General features: G+C 34.5%; 1 pseudogene; it reads left to right on the top strand.

Moving 5' to 3' along the window:
• The first annotated feature begins 6439 nt into the window (after window positions 1–6439).
• LOC112485078 lies at window positions 6440–6558 on the top strand (annotated as a pseudogene).
• Window positions 6559–14376: the final 7818 nt, after the last annotated feature.

The following is a 14376-nucleotide window of genomic DNA, read 5'->3' as shown; positions in this document are numbered from 1 at the left end:
TTCTTGTCTTGGTCTTTATATTTCATTTTGGAGAATTTCTGAAATTTATGGTAATCTTTGGCTATCTGTTAATATGTATGAGTGAAATGCTAGAGAGCTGGTTTTAAGCTCTGAGTATGAGAGGCAGAGGATTCATCATTCACTAGGGGACTCCTTATGTCACTGTTTGTGGTCTTTTCTCTGGGATAATTCAATTTCACTGAGAAAAATCCTTTAATCCCTTGTTTTCTCATATGTAAACTCAGGATAACAATTGTTCTTAGCTCACAGGGCTATTGTAAGGATTAATGAGATAATCTATATCAAGTACTTAAAATATTTTCTGGCACACTGAAGCATTCAATATATATTAGTTATTATTATTTAAAGTTTTCAACTACTCTCATGGTTTCAATATCATTGGTTCAATATGTTGATGGTGCCTGAATGTATATAAACAATTGTTTCTTTAATATCTTCATGTGGATATATCTCAGCCAACTCAAGCATAGCATATCCACTCTTCCTTATCTTAGTAAATAATCACTGAATAAATTATCACTGTCTTAGCTCAGGCTGTCATAACAAAATATCGTAGATTGAGTGGCTTAAACAACAGAAATTTATTTCCCACAGTTTTGGAGGCTGGAAGTCCAAGAGTACCAGCATGGTTGAGTTCTGGTGAGGATCCTTTTCTTGGCTTGCAGATGGTCACCTTCTCACTGTGTCCTCATATGGTAGAGAGAGAGTGCACTCCAGTTTCTTTTCCTATAAAAACACTAACCCCATCATGGAGGTCTCACCCTTATGAACTCATCTAAACCTAATTACTTCCCAAAGGTCCCATCTAAAAATACCATCAAATTGGGGGTTAGGGCTTTATATATGAATTTGGGGGGAAGAGGACATAAACATTAAGTTTATAACCAACAAATTTCACAATTGCTCAAATCAGTATCCCAATTTGTCCTCCAATCTTCTCCTTTGTTTATTTATTGTCTTTCTCCCCCAACCAAAATGGAAGCTATTAGATAGTAAAGAAATTCCTTCTCTTCTTATTTAGGGTATAGAAAATATACCTGCACTGGCTATGTATGAACAAGTGTATAAAATAGAAAGAGGCACTGTAATAAGAAATAATTGCCCTGTACAACACTAGTTATGAAACATTGTTTAAAGGTTGAATTTGTTTCTAACTCCTTGATCTTCCTCTTTTTCCACTTTTTTCTTTCTTTTTTTTTTTTTTTTTGCTTGCTTTAATACACCTCTAATTACCTTCAAATAGAGCCTCCATTTGGATTTTGCTTTGTCTTCTTTTATTCCCTATCCCTTGTAATATTTACTGGTAAGAACTCTACTTAGTTCCCAATTGCCATGCTATGACTGCCATTTTCCGGGCTCCTGGGCATCATAAAATATCCTTAGATTCTTCATGGCAGACTGTTGAATTTGGAAATGTAGACTCTCTTTCAGATATTTTTGGCTTTCCCTTTCAAACTGCACTTTTAGGCCTTTGGGGCTTCATATTGTTTATTCTTGCAGACTTCCTGGTGTGTCAAAAATGGCTTAAAACAATTACTATGCTGTGCATTGGCATATATGACATTCAATCGCCCTACACTGAGCTGAATTTCAATGAGATTTGTGTAAATGAATCAGAAACATGGATTTTATTCTCCCTAACTGCCTCTACTTTTTTAAAAGTAGGAACTTAGCATTTGAGTTTTACTGGATATAAAATGTTTGAAGCTCAATAAAATACTGCAAATCAGAGTAAGAGAGGCTTCCTATACCTGATAGCCATCTTGTCTCATATCATTCTAGTTAGCGATGATATATTTGTTAATTTCTGCTCAGCTTCACTGTCTTTCTCTTGCCTTTAGATTTTCCTTCCTTACTATAAGGCTCTATTAGCTCACCTTCCTCTCTCCCTCCTCTGTTCTAGAAATAGCTACCTGTTGGCCACTGCCCTGCCCTGCCTGTTTTCACATCCTATAGAGGTAAGAGAGGTATTTATAACCAAAGAATTCCAACATATGGTGAAAGTGCCACAATAGAGGAAAACTTTGAGGAGAAAGCAACTTTTGGGGGCATTTTGTATTTTCCTACCCCTTGTTTGCTTTACTTTTCACTCTCTTCACAAAGGAGCTCTCCATTTTGCTTTATTTCTTTGCTCTAGTCTCCATTTCCGGTCTTTTCCTCCCATTTTAGTTTTCTGCGGCCATGTTGGCTCTTTCCAATTCCCCTTGAAAAAGTTTTTTTATCTCCATCTGGTATTGCATATGCATGAGGAGTTTGGTGCTTTCCTCTCTTAGACTTTTATCCATTGTCCTGAATGGAATCCTCACAGTTGGAGCTTTTTTGCTATTCTTAGGCTGCCTCAATTCAGTAGTAGGTCTCCAGAGAGCAGAACCAACTCTTGGTAGGGCATAAGCTGAGTGACTCCATTGAGATCTCCAGTTGCACGGCACAGAATATGTGGCCATGAGTGGACGAGACTGATGAAATTCTATCATGGTGAGGAAATTGAATGAACTGTTGAATTACATGGATTACCATGACAGATACAGTCTGTAGGACAGTCAGCAACTCTAATTAATATTGCCTCCCTCCCTGCCAATAACTACATTTAGTCCCCTAAGTAATTTTTCTTTACCTCAGTGAATTAGTGTCATTTCTATTCACCTAATGAAGCATTCTACTTAAAAAAACAATATAATTTTAGCAGTTATGAATATGTCAAGCAAAATACAAGGTATTTGAGGGCTAAGAATGTTACATATCTGAATATTCATATAAGTTCAGGTATTCATTAAGCTCCTTTCCACTTACACAGTCTCTAGCTGCATCAAGTCTTTTATCATTCCATAACAAACCAGTTAAACATCTATAGATTGAGTGTTCTATGAAAGAATAAAAGAGGAAATGCTACTTCTGGAAATTTTCCATTATGTGATTCACAAATTAAAATTTAGGTAAAATGAACAAACAAAAAAAACATGGTACGAGAAAGGGATTAAAGTACATTTTATTTTATTTTTAACATTTTAACCTAACAATCATTAATAGTGCTTAATTATTTGCCAGGCACTATTTTAAGTATCTTACAAACATTAAATGTGTAATTTTCATAACAGCTCTTCAGTATGGGTACTACTATTATTCATGATTTACAGATAAGAAAACTAAGATACAGCAAGATTAAGAAATTTGCACATGGACACACATTTTAAGTAGCAGAGCCAGGATTTGAACATAGACATACCAGCTTCTGAATTTAGGTTCTTACTATTCCATTATACTGCTGTGCTATGTTAGAGAGAGCATATATGTGGAGTATTTAAGAGTTTAAAAATTAGATTTAGTGTTCAAATTCTGCAAAGAAGCAGTCATGTTCTAGATGACTTCTACCTCACAAAGGTCATATGTAAAATGGGAATAGTACCTATCACATAGGAAATTGTGAGATTCGAATTAACCAAAATATTTAGCAAAGAGCCTGGCATTTGATATAGCATTGATTTTTCCAGGAAACAAAGGGCAATGAAGGAATGGATGACTGTCTGGATAGATAATTAAATAAGCAAATAAACAAATGACCTTTTCTTCCAGGTTCAAGGGAAGGAAAAAGGTACAACTATCAATGAAGAGTGTCAGTGTCACATTGTTTGATGTGGATGTGGAATACAAGATGTTGTCTGCAAAATACTATCTGCCACACAAGTTTCTAGTCCCAATTTTATGAGAGAACCAACAGATGTTTGAATTAGTCATTTGAAGCTTTCACAGTATCTAGTTATCCTAGTAACACAACTTTTCTTAACAAATTAATTAACAAATTTTTGGCTCATTGGTATCCAAAAGTTTTCTAATTTAGGAGAATTCCCTGTCGAATACATTTAAATGGAAATCAGATCCTTACCTTCCACTGTTAAATCTGTTGGCAGTCAAAGCAAGGGTGCATGACGTGCGTGAGCTCAGGCAATTCAACCTTTCTCAGTCTTTGAAGTTTGATTGAGTGGCATCAAGACCTAGGGACAGATAGATAACTTTGTTCCAGCAATGGAAAGCAAGGAAGTGATATGTGCATCTCTGTGTGCTTGAATCACCTTAATGAACAAAGAGACTATATTTTTCTCTTCTTTCTCCCTTTTCAAATGAAATGGAAAAATAAACCTTTCTTTACAGCATTAAATTCTCTGCAAATCATTTTAAATTATTTGGAAAGAGACATTTTCCCCTTAGTTGTTCTTAGGTGGTATTGGAAAACATTCTCTCTCTTTAGAGCATTGATTTAATTTTAAACCTACAATGAAGATTAAAGACGAAATTTTTAAAATCCCAGGTAACTTTCTGTTCATCTAATTGAACAAAACACACAAGTGTGTATGTGTGTGTATTCATCATATATATTCACAAATACTGCACCAAAAGTTTCATATTCTAAATCACTCATGCCATTTTTGATGCTATCATTTTTAAAAGACTAAATTTGAGATTGTGACTGTCTTTACCATTTCTAAATTATTATATAATTATTTATAAATATTAGTGACCTTACCTTGGCCTTTTGGTGTGCCTAACAAAGTATTTTGTTTCACCGGCATGAACTTGGCACATATGACCTTATCAATAAAGGGGCTTGTGTTTTCAGCTTCTCTCTTCTATAGTAAGGGTAGATTTGCCATACCTACCAGTCTTTGCTAACCAGACACCAGTGATTTGTGAGATGGCTTGTTAGAGTTGGGGCTGTGGCAAAAAGGCAGAGAAAAATCTCATTTGCTCACATGGAGATAAATAGAGATAAAGTGTTTGCATTAGTCCTATTGACCCCATAATCTGAAATCCATCATACCCTTGGAAAGAGCACTTATCCCCACGAAATACTTTCATTCTTGATTATAACAATTTAATTGTGTTCAAGTTCATTATTACTATTCAAGATGTTTTTGTTTGTTTGTTTGTTTATCATTTGAGAAGAATATGAATCCATTTCATCTGTTTGGTACATAATATTTTTCAAAGCATGCTCTCACAACTGTCAAAACTGTCTGAGATTGATATTATTACTCTCATTTTACAGATGAAAAAACTTAAGCTCAAAGAGATTATTTGAATTCCCCAAGGTTACAGAGGTTACAAGTATCAGAACCAGGATATGGATCCATATCATCTGACTGCACTCCAGTAGATTATCAAAACTATTCCTATGTTATTTTCCATCAGACTCTTCAGTTATCATTCAGAAGTCCTCATCTTGGTAAACAAAAACTTTAAAATAATCTAACAAAGAAGCTCAACCTTGAACATTAAATTTACCAGTCAGAAACTTCTTGGCTTACAACTAGAGATTTCTAAATGATGGAAAAAGGGCAGTTAACATGTGATGTTCTATTTTTCAGCCATAACTTTTCCTCTAGGCTTATAGTTATAGTTTAGCTTTAGAGTAAACAGCAATAAAATTTAATTGAATAGAAGTCAGATCAAAGTCTTTTTAAGCTGGACACAATGTGAGTTACACAAATACAGATCAATCAACATTTTTTAAAAATTTCAGTTACAAAGACCTCAGTGGAAAACAACTCCTAATTTATAAAATCCCCTGACCATGAAGCATATTTTGTGTGATATATACAGGAATAGGCCCATAACTGTTATTATTGGAAAGAAAACTATACCATAAAATTCATATCTAGAGTCCTTCTGATACAAACCCATGACCTTAAAAAAAAACAAAAAACAAATATTTACAGGTGACCCAGATTTATGTATCTTACAGCAAAAGAAAAAAAGACTTCCCTATGTAAAACCTCATACCAAGTCACATTAAATACATTTAATTAAACAGATACATTAAATACAGTTTTCCAGCCTAATTTATATTGTCCTATAAGTTGAAACCCTGCTTTATTATGATGGAATAATATCCATTATTCTGATAATTTTGAAACTTTTCAAAATGCTACTTTGATATTATAGTTTGCCCTATGCTATTATATTTGCACTCTCTTCTCCCTATTTCTGAGTCAGTGCTATCCTATCCTGCAGGTAGTGAGTGTGCTAACTGTAGATAAGTATTTAAGTCAAGACTATATAGTTATGGTGATAGGCTGAACAATGGCCTCCCAAATACAGTCGCTTTCTAATCCCAGGAATCTGTAAATACATTCCCTTAAAAGGAAAAAGAGAGATTTCAAATGTGATTAAGAATTCTAAAATAGAGAGATTATCTTGGATTATTCAAATAGACCCAGTGTACTATTAAACAACTAGACCTAACAGACATATATAGAACACTTCATCTAATAGTAGTAAAATACATTCTTCTCGCATGCATATGAAATATTATCCAGGATAGCCCATTAAGGCACAAAACAAGTCTCCACAAATTTAAAAAAGATTGAAAGCATACAAAGTATCTTTCAAACTACAATGGAATGAAACTAGAAATCAATAAGGTGTCTACAGCTACACTACCCTGAACAAGCCTGATCTTGTCTGATCTCGGAAGCTAAGCAGGATCAGGCCTGGTTAGTACTTGAATGGGAAACCACTTAGGAAGACCAGGTGCTATAGGCATAAAAAATAAAAATAAAAAAATAAGAGATTGTAAGCTGACAAGTCCTTGCAATCTGTGAGGTCAACCAAGGGTTGCCTCGTCTAAAAAAAATAAAAAATAATTTAAAAAAGAAAGAAATCAATAACGCAAGGAAAGCTGGAAAATTCACAAATATGTAGAAATTAAACAACCAACAACTCTAAAAAGAAATCAAAAGGGAAATTAGAAAATACTTTTATTAGAAGAATGAAAATGAAAACGCAACTAATGCAAAAGTAGCGCTCATAGGGAACTTTATAGTTCTAAATGCTTACAATAAAAAGAGAGATCTCTTTTAAGTCAATAACCTAACTTTACACTTCAAAGAACTAGAAAAAGAAAAACAAACTAAACCTAAAGCTAGCAGAAGGAAGTAATTATAAAGATTAGAGCAGAGATAAATAAAATAGAGAATAGAAAAAATAAAAAAAGAAATAGAAAATAGAATATAAAAGTAGGTTTTTTAAAAAGATCAACAAATTTGATAGATCTTTGGCTAAATTGACTAGGAAAAAAAGAGAATATGTAGATAAATAAAATGAGAAATAAAGTGAGGACATTATCAACCTACAGAAATAAAAAGAATTTTAAGAGAATACTATCAACAATTGTAAGCCAACAAATTGCACACATAGATAAAATAGACAAATTCCTAAAAACATACAAATTACCAAAACTGACTCACGAAGCGATGGAAAATCTGAATAGATTTATAACAAGTTGAGAGATTAATCAGTAGTCAAAAGCCACTCAACGAAAAAGAGTCCAGGACTGGGTAGCTTTACTGGTGAATTCTACCAAACATTTAAAGAATTAACATCAATCTTTCTCATAGTCTTCCCTCCCCTCCACAAAAAAAAAAAAAATAGAAGAAGAGGGAACACTTCCTAACTCATTCTATGAGATCAGTGTTATCTGTTACCAAAGTCAAAGACATCACAAGAAAAGAACTATAGCCCAATATTTCTTATTACCACTGATGCAAAAATCTTTAAAGTATTAACAAACCAAATTCAGCAACAAATAAAAAAGAATATGGTCAGAGACCATATTCCTATCCTAAGAATGCAAGGTTGGCTTAATATGTGAAACAATTTATGTAATACATCATTGTAGACAATAAAGGACAAAACTCATATGGCTATCCAATAGATGCAGAAAAAAAATTGACAAAATTAAACATCAATTAATGATTAAAATCTCCCAGCAAATCAGGAATAGGAGGAAACTTTCTTAACTTGATAAAGCACATCTATGAAATATCTTCAGCTAATGCCATACTTAATGGATAAATACTGAAAACTACGTACCCAAGTAATTAAAAGCAGCCAGATTGGAAAGGAAGTAGTAAACTATATTTGCAGATGATATGATCCTATATGTAGAAATTCTTAAGGAATGCACACAGGCACAAACACAATGCAAAACTGCTAGAACAATGGTAAGCAAAGTTGTAAGATGCAAGCACAATATTCAAAACTCAATTGTGTTTCTGCAAACAATTATTTAAAAAGTAAGTTGAAGAAAATAATCCCATTCATAAAGAATGAAACAGAATAAGAAATGTAAGTGTAAATTTAACAAAAGAAGTTCAGTATTTACACAATGAAAACAATAAACATTGTTGAAAGTAATTAAAGAACATATCCATTAATGGAGAGTCAGTCTATGGCCCTTGAGTAGAAGATTTAAGAATCTTTTATGGAAATCTTTTATACTAAAATTTATATGAAAATGAAAGGACCTAGAAGAGTCTAAATGATTTTGAAAAAGAACAAAAGTTTATTTACTACAAAGCTACAGTATCAAGACAGTGTGATATTTGCATAAAAATATCCCTATGGTCAGTGGAACAGAAGTGAGACCAGAAACAAACCCTGGCATTTATGGTCAATTGATTTTTAACAAAAGCACCAAGATAACTCAATGAGGAAAAGATGATCTTTTCAACAAACAGTTTTATCAGCACCATATACTGAAATTAACTCAAAGTGTATCATGGATATCAATGTAAGAGCTAAAAGTATAAAACATCTAAAAGAAAACATAGGAGAAAATCTTCATGACTTTTGGTTAGGTAAAGAGCTCTTAAAAAAGCACAAGCCATAAGAGAAAAAAACCCTGATAAATCAGACTTCATCAAAATTAGAGCTTTGCGCTTCAAAAAACACCATTAAGAAAATAAAAAGACAAGCCACAGAGTGGGTGAGAATATTTGTAAATCATATATATGATAAAGGAGTTGTATCTGGAATATATAAAGAACTCTTAATGCTTAATAACAAGATAATCCAATTATGAAATGAGCAAAATGGCATGTGACCAGCTAACAAGTACATTAAAAAGTGTTCAATGTTATTAGTCACTAGAGAAATTAAAACCACAGTAAGTTACCATTGCACATGCACTAGAATGGCTATAATTAAAAAGACAGACAATATCAAGTGTTGGTGAGTATGTAATGCAACTGGAAACTTGATCTTCATAATTTGCTAGTGGAAATGCACATCTCTTTTGCAAAACAGTTTGGCAGTTTCTTAAAAGGTTTCGTAAACTTACCAAAGGACTCAGCAATTCTACTCTTAAGAATCTACCCAAGAAATAAAAACATATGTGCAAACATTTGAATGTTGTTCATAGAAGTATTACCATAATAGCCGCAAAATGGAAACAATTGAAGTGTCTATCAACCTGATGAATGGGCAAATAAAACGTGGTACAGCCATACAATGAAATAATATTCAGCAATCAAAAGAAATTAAACCATGGTACATGCTAAAGCATGGATGAACCTCAAAAACATTACGGTAGGTAAAAGAAGCCAGATCCATAAGGATACATACTGTGTGATTCCATTTATATGAAATGTACAAAAGTGAACATTTATAGAGACAGAAAGTAGATCAATGAATCTTGGAGCTGGGGGTGTGTCAGTGGGGACTGACTACAAATAGGCTTGTGGAAAATTTGGGGGGTGTGATGAAAAAGCTCTAAATTCAGATTATGCTGATGGTTGCATAACTTTATACATTTGTTGAAAATCATTGAATTATACACTTACTTTTGGTATATAAATTATATATCCCAATAAAGTTTATTTTAAGTTGTTAGAGGGAAATAACCAAGAGAGAAAAAAAAATTAAGATTAAGCTGTTCTTTAATCGCATAGCCTGCTTACTTACTTTATTGTAGCACTTAATTGTACTTTTTTCAAATAAGCTATCTTATTCTTTGACTTACATTCCCCACTGGAAATGTAAAAAGAAGCATGACTGATTAATTTGGTAACTATTCTTTCCTGCTCAGAACATTATTCTGTACTAGGTCTTCAGGTGGAGTATATCAGTCTTGGCCAACTGACATCTCAAGCACTGGCGCCAAAACCGGAAGCAGAAATCAGGAAGAGCCAGGAGACTAAAGAGAATAAAGGCACACAGTATACAATTTCAAGGTGTGCTTAGCAGAACAGTTCCAGGCATCCTGAGAGCCCAGGGTGAGAATCCTGCTGTGGTGACTATTACTGTGCCTGACAGTCAGCCTAAATCAAGGAAGGGATACCAGGAAGAGAAAAGGAGAAGAGAGGACTGGAAGAAGTGAGGAAAAAGAACAAAATGTTGGTAAATAACCTCGTTACCAGCAATTTCTGGTATTCCAAAATCGGTATCCAGCTGATGAGCTGCTAGAGATGTGTGAGGACCATTTATATTATCAGACACACTGAAAACATTTGGTTCATGGCTCCAAAATAGTTGAATCCTAGAAACTTACTATCACATTTCATAGCTTTGGGGAAAATCAGAAAAGGAAAGGAAAGATTGGGCAGAGATTCAAAGAGGAAATGCCTTCTGCCAAACCAGGTCACCAGAGCTTCCTCTCTAGGCACAGATTGCCTGCTGGGAGTGGAGCCTAAGGCAGGCCCTACCCCATCAGACAAAGGGTCTTGTTCGTGAATCAGTTTACTTCAACAATGTGACAGGCTGGGACAGGTTCGCATCTCATCTACATTTTTTTTCTGTAAGGTGGAGAATAAAATAAGACGCTAGTCCCATGTATGTGCATGTGGATGTTTTTGTGACTTGGACAGAGGAAGGAAGAGAAAAGTGGGAGGTGAACCTCAAAGGAACCTAATGTTTCTTAAGGGTGCACATGACAAGCACTTTTAGGCACTTTTCTTTCATTTAGTCCTTCCAACAACCTGTGAGATGGGTATTAGTATACATACTTTACAGATAAGAAACCGAAGCTCAAAAATCTTTCCTACCTATGAAATAGATAACATTACACATTATATACATTATATGCAGGTAAGAACTTAAGGCTCAAAATCTTGAGTCACCAGCATGACATATTTAGTGAGTGGCAGAGCTAGGATTTAAATTCAGGTCTACATGAGCCCTAAGCCCCTGTTCTATTATACTGCACTGTCCATTTAGGTCAAATAGTTTTAAACAAATGTTCAGCCTTTCAGCTTGGGCATTCTGATTTCTTGTTTCTGGATGATAATGAGCCAGCCAAAAGTCCTCCTGGGAATTCTTTTCTCCCCTCTGGCTAGAAGAATAGAAAAATACCATCGTGCCCTTGAAGCTTCACTAACAATCACAACTATAAAGGCTGCAGACAGTGCTGAGAGCATATTATCAACAAATGGCTTAAGAAAAACCTTCAGAGGGTTTGCAGCCACCCACACCATTTGTAAAATCTTAGGGAAGAAACCTGATCCAGAACATGGTTGGAAAGAAACAAACCCCAGTATCAGAAATATAAAAGGAGGAGGATCATTGCTTTTAGAGAACTTGTTTTATCATGAACAATAAAAGTGTTCCAGTTGATTCAACAAAAAATAACCAAAAACAAGACTATTTTTTAAAAGGCATTTATAGGACTGCTGGTTTCATTTCTTTGGCCTTTAGATCTTCAGCCTCTCATTCTGAGCAGCAGATGCTGTCCTATAAGGAAGACCACCTGCTTTCTAGGGCATTGCTGCAACAAATAGCTTTGAGGGAGAGAGAGGAAAGATCCAGGATGAAAAGGAAAGAATTAAAAAGGGGGAAATGGGAAATTAAGAAGTTGGCTTAATGCACATCTTCTGAATTATTCAACTGCTAAAAAGCCGACAGATTTCTTTTGACACTTGACTGTCTCACTCTGTGTCTATACCCATATTCCACTTTATAAGGACCTACTTTAAGAGAATTCTGTCCATCTGTACAGCTCAGTTTTGTGACATATTTATCTTTCTTTGCAAAGCGGAGGCATAAAAATTTATAGAACAGGGTATTAATTAGATGGTATTTTGGTTTAGGAAAGTTGCTCGACTTTAGAAAGACTCCCGGGGGTGAATCTTTTTGTAAAAGAAATATTCTTTTGGAAATTAAAATAGCTCACATTCACTTACTCCTTCCCCTCAACAAAATGACTTAGACGTTTCTAAAACTGTGTTAAACTCTTACTTGAGGCAACAGGTATGACTTGAGTCACTTGAAATTATAACCTCAAAGGCTAATTGTTTAGAGAGAACTGGGTCCTCACATGCCAAGGAAAATAAGACATTAAGAAAATCATTCATATAATTCCAACCAAGTTAACACACTCACCTGGAACACACTAGTAATAAAAAGTAATAACAGGAAAACGTCTACGGTTTGGGAGTCTCAGGAAATAATTTGTTTTAGAAAGCTGAATTTTCCATATATTGAAGGTTTTCCTTTTATTAAACACCATATGTTATTATTTTAAATTTTAACTGGGTTTAAGATCTTTATCAAATATATCATACACTGCTTTGTCTTCTTAAACAGTGTTTATTTAGTTACAGTTTATTCTATTAGTACTTTAAAAAGAATTCCAGAGAACTATTAAACTATATTGAAAACATAATTTGAACTATTTTTGATGTCCCAGGATCTTCATATCAAACACCAGTGACAGTATGAAGCTATAATAAGGCAATGCTCGTGGGAAGATAAGCATATTTGGTTCTCTTATTCAGTGGTGGCCATATCCTCTCTTCCTGTGTTGTTTTCATTTTTATGTCTGATTTCGAGAGTTGTTCAGTCTCTTCTCTTAATGCCAAGTAATCACTTTTTGTTCATGTTCCAGGTCTACCTCTGAAAGTCCCTTACCTCTTTCAGAGTATTATTTCTAATATTCCACGAGCTTGAAAATCAAATGACCCATTAGAATAAAAAGGTGCTAAGTAAAGTCTCAAGAGAAGATCTGCTAGGAGTAATATACAAGCACATTTAGATCTCTTCTAATGTGTAGCTCAGCAACCAGAGAAAAAAGGTTGAAATAACTTTCTCTAAGAGTAGGGATGACAGATGAAATTCAGGGAGCAATATATGGGACATACTTATACTCAATAATTATTTGTTGTTTATCTGAATTCAAAATTAATAGGACATTCTGTATTTTTATTTATTAAATAGGTCACCTCTAAAAGGTGCTGCTTTCCTGCTCCAGCATGCCTTAACCATCCAGGCTCTTTATTACAATGGTTAAGTAGAATTGACTCAGACCAGATGGCTCTCAAAGAATTCTTTAACTCTAGATATTATGGCAACAAAAATATTTACTGAGAGATAACTAAAATCAAATTCTCTATCAGAGCCATATCTTTTTTCTATGTAATTAACATGTACACAAATATATCAATAAATTGTAAAGATCACCCACCAGAAGGCTGAATCTTCAGCTTCTTTTTGTGATGTAACATTTATCCTCCATGGTTAAAGGGAGAGCCTCTGGGCTGGACTAGGTCTTTTTTTCTAGATTTTGCTGATGTTTTTATGCCTATGTTGTCTGTGTTTGGGCATTCTTAGAACTTGACGCTAGCTGAAGGGCATTCTTAGTTTCTGCTAATGTAATTGTTTAAAGTGACTTCAATAAACATATTTTCAAATATTTATTTTTCTGAGGTATTTAACTTCCTGGAACGTATTCTGCAAAATGACCATTAGAAATCACATTTTTACCGGGGACAGCTTGTTTTGGCTTTAATCCGAGACACTGCCAAGATGTAGAAGTTAATAGTCTAAACCCTTTGGCATGGAGATTCTTGTACTGGCACAAACTTTCTGTGTAATAACGTTAATATCCTTTCCCTCCTCCACTACCACACACACAATCCAATCAGAGTTACTAAAAATCTGAAACATATGAATGATATAGCACTGATTTGGGTGGCACATATGCCCTTTTAAACTTTCTTTTTGGTTATTGAATGTATTCCAGGTAAAATAGTTGACTTGGTAACTGAGATTTGGATAAGTAAGATGTTTCAGCCTTAGAGCAGACCAAATAAATTAGAATAATTCTCTATTTCAAAACATGAAAAATAGATGAGGCTATCACTTCTGCGGTACTCCTGCCAATATGTAGAATCCAAATCTAATCATAAGGAAATAGACAAACTCAACTTGAGGGACATTCTACAGTATAATTGACCTATACTTTTCAAAAGTGTCAAGATCAAGAAAGGCAAAATCTGGAGGTTCCAGTCAAGCTGTCAGAGTAGGTAAATGCTGTGCATGCTTCCTTCCATGACCACATTAAAATCACAACTAAATTATGAAACAGTCAACCTGGAGAACGATCTGAAGACTAACTGAATAAAACTCCTGTGACTATAGATATAAAGAGGAGACCACATTGAGACAGGCAGGAGGACCAGAAATGTAAAACAGGCTGGTCCCACCATATGTGTGGTAGTTGAGCATCGGGAGGATATCTTGGCTGCGAAGGACCCCTGGAAGAGCAAGGGGCTTCAACCCCAGACTAGGGCTCCCAAGCTCAGGGGC

The sequence above is a fragment of the Pteropus alecto genome, unplaced genomic scaffold (genome assembly GCF_000325575.1).
Source record: "Pteropus alecto unplaced genomic scaffold, ASM32557v1 scaffold95, whole genome shotgun sequence".
In the NCBI taxonomy this organism is placed as follows: Eukaryota; Metazoa; Chordata; class Mammalia; order Chiroptera; family Pteropodidae; genus Pteropus; species Pteropus alecto.
This window is presented reverse-complemented; position numbering and strand designations above follow the sequence as displayed.